Here is a 20,573-nt window from a genome sequence, read left to right as displayed (position 1 = left end):
TACTTAGAATTTTTTTTTGATATGTTTGATTTTCCAAACTTCCACCTCAAGATTCATCATGATCCAAGCTTCAGATGAAAAAGTGTTCAATATAAAAGTTATTCCTCTTGATCTAACCTTTCCAAAAAGTTCAAAATCATATCATTTGGACAAACTATGAGGCACTTGCGTATGGCTTAAATTTGAAGGACCATTTGGAAGATTTCAAGTTCCATTTTTCATACACGAATGCATGGCTTCACAACATGATTTCAGCATGGCTTACACTCAATTTTGGACCTTGGTGCATCACTTGATGGGCCTATCACATGCCCATACAAGAATGCAAGAGATATTTTCAAGTTTTGCCAAAAATGGAAGTGTGCAATTATCAATCCCATTGGCCTATAAATAGAAGTTCTCTTGCTCAGAAATAGGAACCTCATGCACAAGCTTTGATTCAGCCACCCAAAACCCTCACCATTAAAAGATAAGCTTGAAGATTTTCTTTGAAAATCGAGTTTGGATATCCCACTATTTTTGAGATTTAAACTCCAAGAGTCCATCCCTTTCCTTGATTCATTTTGACTTCATCAAGCATCTGAAACAAGGCCAAGCATAATTGAGAGCAAGGTCGTGCCAATCTGAAGCTACATTGAAGGTGATTTTCCATATTTTTCCACTATTCGTTTCTCTCTTATTTTTCCACTATTCTTGTTAATTTTTTGTTACCTGAAGTCCTACCAATATAGGCAACAAGATTGAGTTGCTTAGAGGTCAAATCGAAGCAACTCAGATCATGATCCTCAAAATTCAACTCCCTGTATCTTCCTATATACTTGTGTTAGACAAAATTGAGGCCAGATTCGAGCTCCTGAGCATTTTTCTTTAAATCCATGTCTTGATTTTTCATTGTGATGATGGTTGAAGGTGGGCCAGTCCGGTGAGGTCCACCGAAGAAGTCCGGAGCTCTGGCTCCGGCGATGCGTTGACAAGTCTTTGAACCACATGATCCTTTCATTTTGTTTTAATCTTAGGCGTTGGTTGTGATTACCACATGTGTTGCGCAGTTGACTAGAGACCTTGTGGAACGCGCGCTTGGGACCATCTGATCTGCCACCTCAATTAGTGAGGGAGATCAGATGGTCCACGTTTTTTTCAATTTCTGAATTTCTATTTTAATTGTTTTATTTTCATTAATTCATATTAATTTTAATATTGATCCAAAAAATATGGGACTTTCACCAAAAAAATTCAAATATTTTTCTCTTTTATTTTTTGAATTAAAATTATTTTTTGGATCAACATTAATATTTTTCCTGATTTAATTGTTTTTGTACATATTTTTAATTGTTTAAAAATACTTCTGACTTTTCAAAAATAATGAAAATTTTTCTCCAAGGTCCTTTGACCTTGTTTGACCTATGATAAATCTCTTGACCATTTATTTGATGTTTTGAAGAGGTTTTAGGTTTTTGATCAAACATAATTTAATTTAATGCATTTTTAATTGATTTTTTAATTGTTTAATTGTGAATAAATTGTGTTGAGCCATTTTTGTTTACTTGTGAAGTTTGACTATTGTGTTTAGGCCTTGGTCAAGGTTGATTTGACTTTGTTGGATTAAAATCATTGGATTTAGGGGATTGATGAAATGTACATTTCATCTCCCAAAATGAATAAATGATTTTAATTTGACAAAATCCTTCCCTTGACCTATTTGTGTTTGTCTCATTTCCCCTCCCTCTTCATATTCAATCCCCTTCTATCCCATTCATTCCATTGACGTGTGGCATCTCTATATCCTAAGGCTAATTGGTTGATAAACCAATACAAGTATGAATGAGATTAGGTCCACCCTTTTGCCATTTTCTTTTAAGTATGGTATGTTTTAGGGGTATGGTTCATTATACCATATCTCTAACATGCATTAACACTAAAATTTCTATTGTCCAGTCTCAGATAGTTGTGACTTCTACATAAGTCCAATTACGATTGCTTAACATAGCACTAAATTTTGACCCAAAAGCATAGCATTATAGTAAGTGAGATTGTAAGTCTCCCCCCTTTCATGGTATTGTGTGGAAACTTGGCCTTTTTTCGTTCCTTTGGAAGATGTCTTGGTTCAAAGATCCATGCTTGTGAATAGAGTGTTGAGTGTTCTCCAAAGAATGACTTAAACAATTGAAAAGCAAAAACAATACTAACATCTAACCAACTAACATTTGACTAACTTTTAATTTCAAGTCATTTACCTTATGCACTTTAAATTCAAGACCTTTTATCATTTTCCATTATTCATATCATTTAACTTGTTTATTTTAAAGCCATTATTACTTTGCTCACTTGATCCATGAATTGTGAATATATTGTGATTGTATATACCTGTTTGTGTATTTTGTTTGTGTATGTGGTCTTAGGACCCAAATGTATATAATAAACAACAAAAACCCTAAAAAAAATGTTTATGTGGACTGTTGGATTTGATCTGAGACTTGGACTTAGAATTAGGCAACATTCCCTATGCAAAAGGACTTGGCCAATGCCAACTTTTCTGAAGCCATGTCTTGTGAATTAAACTTTCATCTGATGCAAGTATTGAGATCCCTTTTGAGTTCATCTGTTACATGGTCTTGATGTAAATGTTACTTTGAACTTGTGCATAATGCCTACCTCTGAGTCATTCAAGGAGTATGTCATCTGATGCATGGGAGATTATGAAGAAGACTATGGAGTTGCTAACCTGGATGTGGCTATCTTTACTTGATGCCTTATTCTTCATCTTGCTTGCTTATTGATATTGCTTGATTTTAAAGTCCAAAGGAAAAGTGGGTTTCTATATGACATTCTTGTCTATTGGATTACATCTCATTGGTCAGATCTTTTCAACTCTTAACTTTTAAATTTTTGCTTAGGATTAGTCTCTTCATCTCCTCCCACTTCTTAAATTTTAAATCTCTCCCCTCTTTCAAAACCTTCTTTGCTTTTGATTTTTAAACTTAGACATCATTGTAAATTAGAAACTTTGGCCCTATGCCATTGCATTTTTGAACTTTTTTTCTTAATCAAACTTGTAAATGAACTTAACCATACTTGACTTAAAATTTCAAAAGACAAAAAGAACTAATACTCATTCAAACTCTTGTTAGGCCTTTTGTGTCTCTCTTAAACTTAAATTTTTGTTAAAAGCAATTCACTCACTTTGAAATTGATACCACGCACTACGAGCTTTTAATCCCTCATTTTTATGTTGGTACGTAGGCACAAGTCCGAAGGTCTTGTCAAACACAAAAATATAATTAATGGATTCTTCTCTCATCCCTACACTCTATTTATTGCAAACATCTTTTATAATAAAACACATACACACATAAAAAAAAGGCTCCCTAGGAGTACCTAGGACACTTTGGGTGCTAACACATTCCCTCTGTGTAACCAACCCCCCTACCTGTAATCTCTGGCATTTTATTAGTTTTGATTTGAGAACTTCTTATCTTTGGGTTTTGTTCGTACTTTTCCCTTTTCCTTTGGAAACAATAAAAGCGCGGTGGCGACTATGGTTTTATTGACGTTAAGTTTATCCATAACTTAACAGTCATGAATTTACCGCTACAGTTGTGTTACTAAACTATAAATTTAGAAATTCTGCAGATTTTAGTTTGGATCTTTATTTTGAATAGTATCACATTGTTTTAGGTGATGAAAAGTTTGGTATTTATATATACTAAACAAACATAGTATTTGAAACAATTGTGGGCTGAGGTGGAGAGACTTTGCAATTAATTGGGCTAAAGGCCCAAGATTATTACTTTAAAGTTTGTCTTAAATAACATTCAAAATATAATTTAAAAAAATAATTAATAAAATAAATATTAATTAAAAAAATTATTCTAGTAATTATTTAAATTAAAATTATTTTTTAATACTAAAATTAAATATTATAAAATAAAATATTCATTAAATATGACGTGGATGTACAACACATTTGTCATGTCATTAATGAGACTGCCAAATGGAGGGGGACAATGGAAATCCCAATGCAAGTAAACTTTAGGGACCAAAAAGTTGGTTTTTAAAATGGAGGGACTAAATTTTTAAAAACTACAAAATAGGGGGACCAAAAGCGCATTTTAGTAATAATTTAAAACTATAGTAATACACAAATAACTACTGTACTAAATAAGTGGTCTATCATTTTTTATTCTAATATTTTTTCTGTTTTTTTTCATTGTAATTTAATGTAATATGTAACATTTGATTCTATTATTTATAGAATTGCATCTTTTTTTATTGCGATTGGCTATACACATCCTTGTTTGTAATTTGATTAAATTAAAAAATGGAACGAAAAAGGATTGAATGGATGTAGACTCTCTCTCCCTGAGTGTTTGAACAATATTGTAGAGCTATGTATTCAAAACATCTTCCATATTACAACGTGATAATTAATTGAATTAATTTGGTTATCCATTAACAAACATTGATTTAATTCGCCACATATTTTTCACAAATAACTTAAAAGAAAAAGATTGATTGGGTGTATATCTTCTTTATCTTATTATTCAGGCACTATTGTAGAGTTCCTTGTCTGAATACTCGTCTTCAGATTAAACACAATCTCAACACATCAAACGCTATTTTTTGCCTTAGGGAAAACGTCAATAAAAAACTTTTCATAAACGAACATGTTATATCCGTTCTATCACAAAACAAACAAACGCTTAGGCCTCTCATGCGCAAGCAAACAAGACGCATTTAACTTCTAGAACTTGATCTTAACATCCTTCAATAAAATCAACCAACAAACACTTATTTTCTATCATGAACTATGGAGATCTTATTTTCTCATTGCACCATGAGAATACGTAGGCACAACATTTTGAAATCTTGACGAACACATTAATTAAAAACTTATTTTTTCCCTTAACTAAAACCTTTATAAAATCAAATAATAAATCAGTAATTGTAAGTAACTTTTAGTTAACACTCATATACACAAAATGATCAAAACGGTTCCCATTGAGTATAATAGATGTTAGGGGTGTTAATACTTTTCCCACGCATAACTGACTCCTGAATCCACTCTTGGTTGCGATCACCATACCTTTTACCTTTCCTTCGTGGGTTTTATCAATATTTTCCCTTTTTCTTTGGAATAAATAAATTTTTGTAGCGACTCTATTGTATTTCGAGCATGCGATGCACTCGAGTATTTTTTGTGGCGCGGCAATTAAGAGGCCAACTTCCTAAAACAATGTTTTGCCTAGACCCGTCAAAAGCTATGATAACCAGTGCACTTGGTCTCATCAACGCTCATTCAACTATTAACTTCATCAAAGTTATTTTTGGCATAACGTTTAAAGATGAACATGTGTCTACCAATACTCGAGAGAGGATGTTATCTGAGCACTTCATTGAGATATGTAAGGCTTTGTTATGCGTCCGCCCTTCCACCGGAAAATCTGTATCACTGAAGCCTAAACAGCTACTAGTGGTGATATTAGCTACCACTTTATCAAATTGGTCAACAGTTATGTCTTTCGTGACGTGATCCTCGCTAAGGGTTTTCATTAAAGTTGTTTTACGAGCCTCAGAGCTCAACAACAAAGACAATTTATAAATCTTGGAAGAAGTCTGGTTTAACTGATCAACTACCTTGTAATTGCTATTGTTATGATCCTCAAAATTTCCTCAACCTCTTCCTGAGATATTGCCTACTTTGAGGGTTATATCCCTGCATCATAGTGGAAACCTTTTTCTCCTTAAATGGCTCCACGGGAGTTTCAAATCTCTTCTTTTGTAAACCTTCTAGAGTGAAAATTCTACCGCTACAGGTTATTGATAACGTGAAAATACATCGTATATTTGCCTTGATTTACACTCAAAAATCGTACCACTTTCGTTTATATTCCGATTATTTCTCAAGTGTTCGAGTTATTTTTGCAGGTATTTCAATTCCCATGCTTAAATGAGCAAAGTATAAAAAAGGAAGGAAAAGAAGAAGAAACAGAAGAGAAAACAACAGAAAAACAGAGAATACAAGTTATGTGCATGTGACGACCGTCACAAAGCCTGTCACGACCGTCACAGGTCCATCATGAACGTCACAAGGCCAAAATCAGCGCATTGAATCTGTCAACAAAAGTGATCCACCAGGCCCTTATTTCTCGTTCCTCAGCCACTTTCCCGTGGATTCCTCACTCAACCAAGTCACCCTTATTTCTCTCAACTGCCAAGACCTAATGGGGAATATAAAAGGATGGATGCTGGAAACCTATGGGCACGCTTAATTTTCCTCTCTAAAGCTAGCTTTCAAGACCGTTCTCTGCACTTTATTTTTCCACAACAATTCTGTTTTTATTTTATTTTTTTCTTCAGCAATATTATTTTCTTTTACCGTTCAGAGCTTTGATTTTCCCTTTTCCCTTTCCGTTTTTCATTTAGCCAAAGTAGTAGTTTCCTACAGTGGGGAACTACTACAATTTATTTAATTTATTTTAAGCAATTATTTCAAAGAAGCAGAATCCTACCGACCTGTGGAGGACTGCTCAAGTACTTCAAGATTCGGCGTATTCTATTAATCCAATTTCCAGATTTTTATTCAATTCCTATTGTTATTGCTTTACTATTATTATAATCATGTTTGCTTTATTGTTGATCTGTTTATGTTCGTATGTGTTTGCGTTATTTAACATGTCCGACTAAACTACCAGTATCAGTATATAGACAATTTAATCAGACGGGATTTAATAATAATCGGTGTAAAACTTCTTTCCTCAAACAATCTTTTTGGTTGTGGTTTTTAATTTAAATTTAATTAACTTTGTCACAAGAGTGAGAAGCTATTTAATACGATTTTGCCACGAGACTGGGAAATTAACTAAGGTGAGAACCGACAATCGCGTGAGCATGAGGGTCGAACCGGATAGTAAAAACTAGGCATTGATTTTAAAAATAGCGAGAGCACTTTAAAAGCAATTAGAACTTATTTATTTTCAAAAAGTATTTTTAACTTCAAATGGGACAGCGAGAGCGTACATTATGACTTAAAAGTATAGTTTGAATCAACAATCACGAGAGTGTGAGATAAAGCTTTTTAAATAAGTATTTTCTACTTAAAGATATTTGGTACTTAAATTATACACCGGTGACTTATCGAATCCCTGACGATTAATGCGTTGCATACTGATATCCTCCTATTTATATTTTCTTAAGACTTAACTTCCCTTAGATTTAATTTTCTTCAACCAAACTTCTAAAAATCATTTCCTTAGCTAAACATAGCAACCACGATAGCATTAGTTTGACCATCGGTCCCTGTGGGTTTGATATCTTTTAAAACTAAAATGACTAGACTGTGCACTTGTAGTCAAGTACCCGATAGACTATATTCTATATGCAGTCACGAGACGTATCAAGTTTTTGGCGCCGTTGTCACGGACCTGATTTAGTCAAATAGTGCGATTCTTTCGTTGCATAATATAGACTAAGGCAAAAAACTAATATCCTTTCCCTTATTTCTCCCAATTGTATGCTAAGTACTCGCTCACAAGGCGACAACTTAGCACCACCAATCGCAGAATTAGAGCGTTTCTTATATTTAAGACGCCGGATACTAGAGTACCAACGAAGGTACAATATTCCCGATATCTTCTTTCCTACTGCTGAACCAGTTGAAAAACCAACCATGGCTACAATGGAACCACAGATCGTCCTCTTAAGTTCTACGCTACCCCGTCCCAACAAGAACCTCACAGCAGCATTGTTGCCCCTGCTATCAATCAAAATGATTTCGAGTTGAAACCCTCATTATTATCAGCCGTCCCACAACATCAATTTGCTGGAAATCCTATGGACGACCCTAATGAACATTTGACCAAGTTTGTGCAGTACGCAGACACTGTGAAGGAGAATGGTGTATCTCAAGATGCGATAAGACTACGCCTCTTTCCTTTCTCTATAAGAGATAAGGCTTAGGCTTAGTTGCAATCCTTGCCATCCAACTCAGTTACAACATGGGAAGAACTGAAGAACGTTTTCTTATCCCGATATTTTTCGCCAGGCAAAACTGCTATGCTGAGAGCTCAAATCAATGGATTTCGATAAAAGGATGTAGAATCTCTCTACGACGAGTGGGAAAGATACAAAGACATGATGAGGATATTCCCACATCACGGTCTTGAAGGCTGGGTGATCATTCACACATTTTACAATGGGCTTCTGTATAACACAAGACTGACAGTAGACGCTGCCGCGGGCGGTGCATTTATGGACAAGCCATACAACGAAGCCTATCAACTCATTGAAAACATGGCCCAAAACCATTGCCAATGGGGAGGTGAAAGAACTCTAGTAGAAAAGTCCCAAACAAAAGGTGGAATGTACGAAATCAGTAGCCTTGACCACGTCCATACAAAGGTAGATGCCCTTGTTCAAAAGTTAGACAACTTGACCATACCACCCGCAGCCACCGTGGCTGGCGTGACTCCAAACTGTGAGTTATGTGGAACTCCTGGACACACTACACCAGAATGTCAGATATTGGCAGGAGTCCCAACCGATCAAGTAAATTACGCACAAGGAAACCCTTATTCGAATACATACAACCCAGGTTGGAAAAACCATCCCAACTTTTCGTATAAGAATAAGAGCGCCCTGTATGCACCTGGCCAAGCACCCGCTGTTCCGCCTGGATATCAAAAGCCAGCTAATAATTCTCCTAACATGCCTAGGAAGTCCAACCTTGAACTAATGATGGAAAGCTTCATAGCTACCCAAGCTCAAACAAACAAAGACTTCTTGAACTAAAACATACATACTAGTGAGCAACTTAAATAATAGCAAGAAAAGTAGACGCCTTAGCCACCCACAACAAAATGCTTGAAACACAGATTTTACAAGTGGCTCAACAACAAGCATCTATTGTCGCGCCCGCTGGCACATTTCCTGAACAGCCGCAACCTAATCCAAAAGGACATGCAAATGTCGTTATATTGAGGAGTGGAAAAGAACTAGACAGACTCATAGATCCAAGACCCCAAAATCCCGCCATGTACCAAAAACCAGACAAAACAACAACTAAGAAGGTAAGTGAACCGAAGGAGAAGGAAGATAATACCCGAGACGCTGAAGAGAAAGAAAAACTTTATATGCCTCCACCACCTTATAAACCACCCATTTTGTATCCTTAAAGACTCGCAAATTCTAAAACTGCAGGGCAATTTAGGAAATTTGTTGAACTTCTGAAGCAACTAAACATTACAATTCCCTTTACATAAGCCATCACACAAATTCCCTCATATGCCAAATTCCTTAAAGAGATCTTATCCAATAAGAAAAAGATCGAGGATAATGAAACAGTTACACTTACCGCTGAGTGTAGCGCAATAATCCAAAATAACATGCCTCCCAAACTAAAAGACCCAGGTAGCTTCTCCATACCCTGTGTCATTGGAAAGTTCGTCATAGACAAAGCTCTATGCGACCTAGGAGCCAACATTAGTGCAATGCCCTTAACCATCTGTAAAAGGCTCAACATGGGAGAACTAAGACCAACCAAGATGTTTGTTCAACTAGCTGACCGCTCAATCAAATATCTTGTCGGTATATTAGAGAATGTCCCAGTACGTGTAGGAAAATTCTACATTCCTACAGACTTCATAGTCATGGACATCAAAGAAGATGCCAGTACACCTATTATATTAGGAAGACCATTCTTAGCCACCGCTAGAGCCATAATAGACGTGAAAAGAGGTAAGCTAACATTCGAAGTTGGAGAAGAAAAGGTTGAATTCATCTTGACATAATTCTTACAAGTGACAGCTATAGACGATACCTATTATCTACTTGATGTCATAGACGAGTGCATAAGAGAGATGGGGATGCAAGAAACCACATATTCTGATATAATGAAAATCCAAATCCCTCCAATCTTTGAAGATGATAATTGGCGTGAACCATACCAAAATGACAGTCTAAGTGAATGCTTAGCACTTACACCCAACCACATGCCATGCCCGAAGAAACCAGACTTGGAATTAAAAATACTACCAAAGAACCTAAGATACAAATTCCTAGACATTGAACTCAAAAGACTAGTAATAGTCAACGCTGACTTGGGACAGATGGAAACTGAAAAGTTACTAGATGTCTTAAGAAAATATCCAACTGCGTTAGGTTACAGCATCGCTTACCTAAAAGGAATAAGTCCTTCTATCTGTATGCATCGCATTATGCTAGAGGAAGATTGTAAAACCTCTAGAGAAAACCAGAGAAGGATCAACCCAATCTTAAGTACTGTAGTCAAGGATGAAGTAAAGAAATTATTAGATACTCGAATCATATACCCGATCTCAGATAGTCAATGGGTTAGCCCCGTCCATGTAGTACCCAAGAAAGGGGGTGTTACAGTTGTTAAGAACGAGAAGGGCGAATCTATAACACAAAGAGTTGTAACCGGAAGTAGAATGTGCATCAATTATAGGAAACTAAACAAAGCCACTCAAAAGGATCATTTTCCTTTGTGTTTCATTGATCAAATGCTTGAACGATTGGCTAAGCATTCCCACTTCTGCTATCTAGACAGTTATTCAGGATTCTTTCAAATTCCTATCCATCCTGACGACCAAGAGAAGACGGCCTTCACATTCCCTTATGTAAGACCCTAATTTTTACCCTAATATCCCTCATGGCATCATGATATTGCACAAGTGCATTACCTCAAGGATCATAGCATGTTTGGCTCCTAAACCCTAGGGTTGGGACTTGTTTGAGTATTTTGAGATCACCAAGCATGCTTGTATTGTATATTATTGATTTTATTATTTAATTACTAACCAAAAGCACAAAAATATGTCACTAACTCTTTTTGTTTTGAAGCTCAAGTGATCATGTGCTCCACAATGCTCCTAAGCCCAATGCAATGGCCAGATGAAGATGAGAAAAAAGCATGACAATGGTCCAAAAAGTTACTAATCATCATATATGTCTCCCAAGTATCTCAATTTGCCAATTTGATCAAGATAACTCAAAGGGCTTGAGGATTGTTTCCCAGGGAAACCCTAATTCCACTATGCTTTGATTGTGCCTTGCCCATGAAGCAATCTCAACCTATGATCAAATTTAGTCAAGGTAAGTTATTTCATTCATTATTTTATGAATATATAATCCTATTTGAGGATCCTTAATCATTTATTCATCAATATTGGAAGTTTGGCCTTGAAACGTTGACCAGTCAATTCATCTGACTAAACTGAGGTCCACTGAGATGTAACTTTTGATGTGATTGTCAAATGAAGATGACCCCAAGAGAAATAATCTTCTTAATAACCATATGAACAACTTTAATTTTCATCAAAAATCCATTTGAAATTTGGAAGGTCATCATTCACTTCAATACATTATAGGTCATTTTGACTAAAACCCTAATTTTGGGTCAACTTACCAAGGGCATAACATCCTTATTTTTTATTATTTTTAGGTGATACAAAATGCATTGGAAAGATTGATATGTCTAATTCAAATTTTATGTTGGACAAAGTTTCATAATCCTAAAATAAATACATGTGATAATACAAAACATTATAGGTCATATTGGACCTAATTCATTGAATTTGAAAAAGTACCCAACTTCAAATGCCCATAACTTTGTTATAGAAAATCCAAATGATGCAAAATTTGATTCTAAATTGACCATCTTAAAACTATCTACAACTTTTGTGTTGGATTTTTTTCCATTTGAAGCTTGCATCATGAAAAGTGAGGGGTTTGAATAGGCTTGCTTTTGGTGAAATTTTTCAAAGGTGACTTAAATATGTTTTATACTTGGATTTTCACAGCCAGTTTTCATCAATTTCCAATTTTCAAATGAATTTTTTCCCAACATGACTTTTGTTCCTTATTTAAAGGGATTTCCAACCATTACTCGCAATGCTCTTTTGGACTTACCATTTGGGAGTTTCGAAGAACTCTTCATTTATGTGCATTTTGGCATTTCATGTTATAACTTAGTATGCAAGCTGATTCCACTTCATGCACACGTCCAAATCCATTCCAAATGAACTCAACATGGTTTTTCACCCATCATTGGGCCTTCCATATGCCTGTACAGGCCCATGCGTATCCAATTTCAAATGCCATGCACACGAGGGAAGCATGATGCACAGCCAATTTCAGTTATAAATAAACACTCCTTCTCATTCATTCATCAACCTTTTGAAAATCTGAAAGCTGCAGCATTGAAACCATAGCCATATCAAAGGAATTTTCCAGAAATTTTTCTCACTTTCAAGCATGAAATTCAACATCATTAGTTGATTTTCAAAGCTTAATTCCTTAGCCTATCATCTCCATTGCATCCCTAGAGCAAAGAGGAGCCAAGATCTTGAAGGTTTCGTGGCTTGAAGAGCTTCAATTCAGAGGTATACCTTCAAACTTTTTGGATCTAGAACTTGCAATTCAATGCGATATCCTTGTGTTTGTGTGGTTTTCTGAAGTCCTCACACTTGAGGCAAGCCAATGGTGGTTTCAATTTTCCATTTCGTGCATTTACAGTTGGTACACCATGATCTTCCACTTCACATTTCTCTCAATATAGGAAGAGTGAGGAAGATCCATGGATACAGTGGTGATCTCCATCACACGAGCTTCATTTTCATGTCCTTATTTTTCATTTTTGTTAAAAAAAATTCTCTGCAACTGGTGGTCGGATTCCGTTGGTTCGCCGGAGAAGACGGTGGTTTCCACCACCACCACAATGTGTCTTGCTTCCTGGCCCTTGGATCACCTTGCCACGTTTTAATCCTGATCATCCATTGTGCTTACTTGTTTTAATTCATAATGTCACGCGTTTGACTCAAACACACGTTGCGCCCTCATATCTAGATCGTCCTTGGCTGCCACGTCAATTAATGAATCCATCTTGTGGCGCTAGATTTTATTAATTATTTCTATTTTCTTTTAATTTCAATTAATTCCTTTTATTTTCAAAAATTCATAAAAAATTTATTTGAAGTCATAAAAATATGAGACCAATTCCAAAAATTTCCTTGAAAAATCTAGTTTCATATTTCGATATTTAATTATTTTTGTGACTTCATTTAATATTTTTTGTGAATTATTTGGTTTTTTATAGTTTTAATTCATTTTAAAATACTTTCTGACTTTTGAAAAATCCAAAAATACTTTTCTAGCATTTATGGATCATGATAAATCAATGAAAAATAGTCTCATCAATTTCTTATTTGATTTGAGATTTATTTGAGATTTTAATCCATTTTGTGCTATTTTTAATTGTTTTTAATTGCTTTTTGATTTCAAAAATTGATGAGAAAATTAGTCAAAGCTTGTTTGACTATGTTGAACCTATGAGAATTTAATTGGACTTGTTGAAGTTAATTTGAATTGAATTTGAGGTTTGACCTTATTTGTTTATTTTTATTTGTATTTTATTTTAATTCAAAAAAATACCAAAAAAATATCATCTACTTGTTGACTTGTTATTTTCATTTCTTTTCTGTTTGGTGTTGGTTGATGTTGATTTGGTTCACATTTGACCAATTGGAATTGATTGATGTATTCTTTTCCCCTCCCTTTTGTCGCATCACGCGAAAAACCGGCTGGAAAGAAAGAACAACAGAGCCGCCACCGTGCGTTATTTATCCCAAAAGAGGGAAAGGAAACGCTCAGAGTAAACCTGGAAAAAACATGGTCTCGCGACCAAAGAGAATGGGTTCGGGAGTCGGTTATGCGAAGGGAAGGTATTAGCACCCCTACGCATCCGTAGTACTCTACGGGATCCACGCACAAAAGGAAGGAATATTGGTTGCTAAACACTGCTCAAATACTCACACACACTGGCTGAAAGAGACACAAGAAATTGACTGAAACTGAACTCGGCAGGATGTCGCATCCTGGGCCTACTTAGTCTATCAGGCATAGACATCAGAGTCGAAGTAGTTCGGACTGGGGAAACGACACATGCTCGCTAGGATATCGCATCCTATGCATATGTATCTTCTCGGACGAGAGAAGAATCAGAGCATTCGTAGCTCGGCTGACACGCACACAAACAAACAAGACACACACAGGCAAACGTGGAGCCCGACTGCCAATCACTGGACTTACATCAGCATCCGAACCAAACACACGCACACTGGAACCCAAATGCCACTCGATGGACTTACATCGGCTTCCAAGCACACAACAACACAACAGGTTGATAGGGAGTCGGGGACTCAGCCTACAACTGTTAAGCACACACACACAAATAGACAGACAGCACATGCTAAGGAGTCAGGGACTCGAGCCTAACATAGGTCAGACAACACACACAAAAGAAAAAGGGCGCCCGGAGAGATCAGCTCAATCTCCTGCCTACATACTTCATCTGGTATGAAGATCAGGGCGATGTAGTTCCCCTACGGAGGGATAAAGGACTAGCCTAACCAGATAACAGAGGGAGACACAACTAGGGAGACTACGACTCGAGCCTAGATGTTATCATGCAAATCATCCCTAAGTTAAGGTTTCTAGCTAAGTGGCACAAGGGCCAACCTATCTTAAGCATGGCTCACACAGGAAGCAAGCCACACACACTTAACTTGCACAGGAAGCAAGTCTAAACTAATCCTAACTTGCACAGGAAGCAAGTCAAACAATCCTATCTTGCACAGGAAGCAAGTCAAACAATCCTATCTTGCACAGGAAGCAAGTCAAACAATCCTATCTTGCACAGGAAGCAAGTCAAACAATCCTACAAGCACAGATAGCACACGCTATACACAAACAAGTGGCTCAAACAAGGGTTAGGTTTTAGTCAAGGGGTCATATCAACCTCGACAAACAAACCTCTGGAACTGGGTGAATGTGCTCTTAACCTTGCCATTGAGGGGCTAAGGTGAAGCAGATGAAAGGATGAAGTGAGGATGAGACCTCACAGCTCTTATCCCTGGCCTGGGAGAGCTCAAGACAAGAATGTGTGGGTTCAGAAAGTGGGAACCCTTCTACACATTTAAGACTGACTCAACTGTACAATTGTACAAGATCTTGGGTTTTTATCTGTAATGCATCAACACAGTGGTGTGAGCAAAGCAGATGACACGCTGAATAGTGGGGGATAGATTGCATATCCCTACCTTCCACCAATTGCCTCTTCACTTAGGAGGTCTTTGACTCTATGCAAGGACAAAAGTAAACAGTCACAAACATTGCCTCTTAAGGAGGACTTCAGACAGTTGCCTGGCCAAGTAACAGGCCAGGTCTTCCAGACTACATGAAGATTAAGGGATATACCTCAATGCAAATTGCTTACACAAGCAAAGCAAAGCAAAAAAGTTCACAAGGAACTAAGCAACTAATGGTACCTGAAATAGTCAAACAGATCAGTACACAATTCACAAGTTAAAGCAAAGGAAATAGGAATCAACAGTCAAATCAGACAATCAAATGTGCAAGGCACAAGACTCTAATCATATGAGTCAAGCCACCTACAAAACCAAAAGGTTAGCTCAATGATATTCAAGTAAGCTCAATCAAAAGAAATGGTCTCATTGGAGCATTTGTTGGTCAGCCTGAAAACATAAGCTAAAAGGTAAGTAACAGGACCACTAGGGCAAGCCTAGGGTCAAAAGAGAATGAAAAAGTCAAAACAGCAAAGGGCAAGCATTCACAATCATGTTCAAACAATTAAGAATCAATACCAATTAGGTTCATGTTCATATCATGCATCATCATCATTTCATAAGCAAAAGAAATCAAAGCATGGCAAATGAGGGCTTATAGAAGTCAACAGCAAGATTTGCATCAAAAGTCAACTCAAACATTTCCAAAAATTACCAAATAAATCATGATCAATACTAACACATAGCATGGTAAGCATGTAGAATTTCATCACATTTGGACAAGTGGAAGGCAGTCAATGAAAATCAGAAAGTCAAAGCAATTTTGAACATGCTCAATGAAGTCAACCAAACATGAATCAACTTAGAAAAATCATAAGTCAAGAATGGTGTATGATAAATGAATGGGATCAAAACCATGGCAAAGATGAGGATGTCTAGTTATCTCATGTAAAATTTCATGTCCATCTAATAAAGTATGAGAATTTCACAAATGAAATGGGAACATGTGTCACACAAGGGCAACATTTGACTAGGCAGGGAAGAAAAATCTCAAACAAATGGAAAATGACACAAATAATTCCAAGAAAATTCACATGTAAACTAGACATATAAGAGTAGGTTCATGCAAAAAATCAGATCAATTGGAGGTCAAGAAGCATGGTAATGAAAATCATGAAGTTGGACATCAATGGTGTGACACAAATTGTCACACCCTAATTCAAAAAATCATAACTCACAAACCACAAATGATAAATGCACAAACTCTACACCAAAATCACCATGAGTGTGTCTATTTTAAGCACAAAAATTTGGGAGCCATTGGATACATTCTCATCATTTCACAAATGATTTGGCAAAGTGTACAAAATTTGGTCACATGTCACAAACCCTAGAACCATTTAAAAACCACTCATCCAAAAATTCTGGAAAAATAATGATAAAAAAGTAGAGATCATGATGAACACAACACAAAAAATCCCATTGAATTTGGATCAAAAATGAGCAAGTTATGATTTTTGCAAGATTGGTAATCAAAGTGAAGAAATTAATTGAATTAATATTGAGAAAATGGCATTTTGGTAATATTTTGGCCCACTAATCAAAACACGGTCGTTTTGGCCATTGTGAGGAAATGTTTTCATTGGCTAATGCTGAAAGAGGCCATGCACACGAAAATGGGGAAAATCTGGGCAAATTGGGATTAGGGTTTCAATGAACAGTGCAATCCCAAATTGTGATTTCACAAACTTGCCCAGAAATAAAAATTGAATATATGGAAATGATCAGCATGGCAAGGTCAACATGAATCCACCATTGATTTTCATTAAAACCACACACAAGTCAAGAATCGAGCAAAAACACATTTTAACACCAAACTTGTTTTCCAAATATCTTTATGCACACGCAACCATTTCCAAAAATAAGAACATCATGGCACTCAGCATTGAAAGACCTCTTAAACTCATGTATCAATTTGAGAAATCGTGGAGCTCGAAAACTTACCAATTTGGAGGAACAGTGGTGATTCAGTTGGTATTTGGTGACCAATGCTCGAAACAGATGAAATAAAGCTTTCCAAATGTTGATTAGTTGAAGAACTCTGCCTTGTGGATGCTTGCCTTTGCCTAAAATCTAACCTGCCATGGATGATGCAAGGTTGAAGACAGTGATGGAAAGGCTTCTACAAGTGGAGAAATATGGTTGCAATAGGTCCACAATGCTGTTTTAATGATGTTTCAAGCCAAGCAAATTTGGTCCTTTGGAGGTTTTGGACAGGAAGTTGAAAAACGCAATTCTTGTTGGTTTGATGATGTTAGTGTGTTTTTGTTATATGTTTTGTAGGCTAGTTGGTTTAACATGATGAAGAGATGTGGAAATGACAATATGCCATGCTTTAGTTTTTTGGTTTTGGGACAGACTTCACACAATGCAAAAGGTTAGGTTTTGTTCTTTTGGTATCTTGGACCAAGTTTTGACAGAAAAAAGCAAGGCAAGGTGAGAGGCTTTTGGTTGGTCTGCTGCTAGGGTTTTTAAGGTGTAATGCAGGGTTGGACTGAAAGGTGAAATGCAGGTAGCAGGGTTAGGTTTTGAGAGAGGGAGCCATGGCCTTGTTGCTGTGTATGGTTACTCTTGGATGCTGCAGGTTTTTTATAAGTTCTTGACAGAAGATTGGGAATGCCAAGCAAGGTGTTTTTTCAGAATGAGAATGCTTCCTCCACTCGCCTTGGTCAAAATGGTTTTTGTGATGCTCTTGCTGTTACTGCTACTGGTTGTTTTATGACAGGAAAATAATGGAAGGCATGGTATTAGGCAAGGCCAGTTTAGTTCATTTTGTTTGGACAGCAAAATAGCAAGATGTATGGTGTGTTGGAGAGAATGTTGTATGCAGTGTTCTGTTGGCAAGCCAGGCTTAGTCTTGTTATGTTTTTGACAGAAAAATCAAATGCCAATAGCAAGCAAGGATGAGGTTGGAAAAATGAGTGAAGGTGTTTTGGTCTGTGGTCTTGTGGTTTGTGGCTGCTGTAGCAGGGTTTTGGTGCTCTTTGTTTTTGACAGAAAAAATGCAAATAGCAAGGTGAGTTAGTTTTAGGATGAGTGATGAATGGTTTGCTGTGAAGGTTTGGTCATGATGAGTCTCTGCTGTTAGAAGTTGTTTCCTGCAGGTCCAAGTTTGGTCTTGTGTGTTCTTTTGACAGAAAAATGAGAAATCCAACAGCAGGGTCAATACAGTTTCTTGATGAGTGATTCTTTTTTCTGTGTTGCCATGTTTTTGTGGCTGCTAAGTGTCACTCATGACAGCAACAGGATGGAGGGTATGGTTTTGAGCAATTGCCAAGGTTTGGTTATGTGGAGTTTTGGACCTGTTTTGAACAAAATGCAAGTGAGAGAGATTTTTGGAGAATGAGTGAAGTTCAATGATTTGTGGTTTGTTGGTTTGTGTGTCTGCTGTGACAGGAAATGTTGGTTTTGTTCTCCTGCTGTTCTATGTGGCTTTGTGGTTTGGCCCAGTTTTGCAAAATGATGAAAAGTTGAGATGAACCAAAACTGCTATGTGCAGTACCAAGCATGGCAAGTGGGATGCAATTGGAAGTTTGGACAGAAAGTGATTTTGGCCAAGAATGAAGTGTTTTTAGAGAATGGGAAGTTGGTTGGTCTTTTTGCTGCAGTTGGAGGTGGTTAGTTGTTGCTATTGGTTTTTAGCATGACAGAAAAAAAATGATTCCAAAGCCCTGCTGTTTTGTGTTGCTGGTGGCTTTTGTACAGCACTTGCAATCTTGACAAAAAGCCAAGCCAATCAGTTTTTGCATCAGTTGAAATTGGTTGGTATTGTTGCCAGCAGCTTTTTCATGACAGAAAAATGATTATATCATCTACTGTTTCTTTGTATTGTTTGCAATGGCCAAAGTGGTTTTTGAGCATGAGTGAATTTGGTTTGTGTGATGGCTGTAAGTAGTGACTGCTCATGACAGAAAATGATGCCTTTTTCCTGCTGTCTTGTGGTGCTGAATTAAAGCCAAGAAAATGTGGATGTAATTGGTGAAAATTGTACTTGCATTTCCTCATTTCAAGCCACTAGGGCATGGCCTCTTTTCTGTTGGTTAGGCTGCTAATCAGGCTTCAAAATGACAGAAAAAGATGGTTTAGACTTCTGTTTCCATAGTACAAGGCAAGGCATGGTGGATAGCATGGAATGGTATGGTTGCATTTGTACTTTTCTTACAATTCAAGCAACCAAGTATGGATTCACATGTGCTGCACAAAATGAGTTTGCAAACACATTCTAAATGACATTTCTGAGCTTTTCCAATTGGCCAAATGTTAAAAAAAAGTTTATATCAAAAAGTCAACTTTTGGTCAAACTTGCATTTAAATGAGAAAAGTCAAAATATGCCATTTTGATTGGTGAAGTTTTGGCACATGAAATTTATATTTTTGGAAAGAGGGGATCAAATGTGACTTGTAGGAAAAAACCCCACCAAAATTGGCCAAACGGTTTGAGAGATATGGCCCTTTGAAGTTCAAGATTTTCTGAAATCGATTCGATCATAACTTGCCATCCACACATGGGAATTGAGAGTTCTAGGACTTTTTGGAAATGGGAGAACAAGATCTTCAATTTTCATGTTGGGCAAAAATTCATTTGAGGCTTGTATCATGATGTAGTTTTGAGGATCAAGACTTTCCATTTATGGCAGGTTTCAGTTACAGGCCCAGTTTCCATTTTGGGAAATTTTTGATCTGGCTTCCAATTCCTCCATGATGGTGTTTGGCATGATATATGATGACTATTTGGACATGAATGAACTCTCACAAACCAATTCCAATCATCAAATCTCTGATTAAATGGACAGTTGACCAACAGTTGACTTTTAGGGTTTCTGACTGATTGTGCATTGACTGATGACTTCCAAACCCTAATTCCTTGAGAACTTGACTTCAAATGATGTCCCAAGTTGTACGAACTCTTGATTATTGATCATGGTGCCCAAATTCCACAAGAATGGCCACCATCCACTGCTTTGACTGACTGTTGACTTTCTTTGACTTTTGACTGTCTGTGTGTGAACTGATGACCTCTGAGCCTTCAACCCTTGCCTTGAACACTTCAAATGAACCACCAAGTCATGTGAACTTGTTGGACAAACCCCAAGGCCTTGGTTCAATGAGAAATTCCTTTGCTTGCTTGGTTGACTGATCAGGAGATTAGTTTGACCTAATTCTTGATTGCTTGCTCTTGAGGCAACTGTGAACAATGCAAATGCTATGCAATGGACCATGATATGCTATGACCTAATATGAAAATGTATGTACAATGATAGGTGCAAATTTGAGGTGCTACAGCTGCCCCTATTCAATCAGCTGGGAACCCGAAGGGATGAGAGCAACGACTGTCAGACTTTCAGGGTAAACAGGGATTGAATACCAAGAACCGTAGAATTTGCACAATACAGGGATCCACCAATGGAAACGTCC

General features: G+C 36.9%; 1 non-coding gene across 1 annotated transcript; it reads right to left on the bottom strand.

The window, feature by feature from the left end:
• Nucleotides 1-8,052: 8,052 nt before the first annotated feature.
• Nucleotides 8,053-8,159, bottom strand: LOC127089640 (small nucleolar RNA R71). Its single transcript, XR_007791208.1, has one exon. It is a non-coding gene; the product is annotated as a small nucleolar RNA R71 (small nucleolar RNA).
• Between the last annotated feature and the right edge of the window lie 12,414 nt (nucleotides 8,160-20,573).

The sequence above is a fragment of the Lathyrus oleraceus genome, chromosome 5, assembly GCF_024323335.1.
Source record: "Lathyrus oleraceus cultivar Zhongwan6 chromosome 5, CAAS_Psat_ZW6_1.0, whole genome shotgun sequence".
In the NCBI taxonomy this organism is placed as follows: domain Eukaryota; kingdom Viridiplantae; phylum Streptophyta; class Magnoliopsida; order Fabales; family Fabaceae; genus Lathyrus; species Lathyrus oleraceus.
Note: the sequence above shows the minus strand (reverse complement) of the source record. Positions and strands in the feature narration are given on the sequence as shown.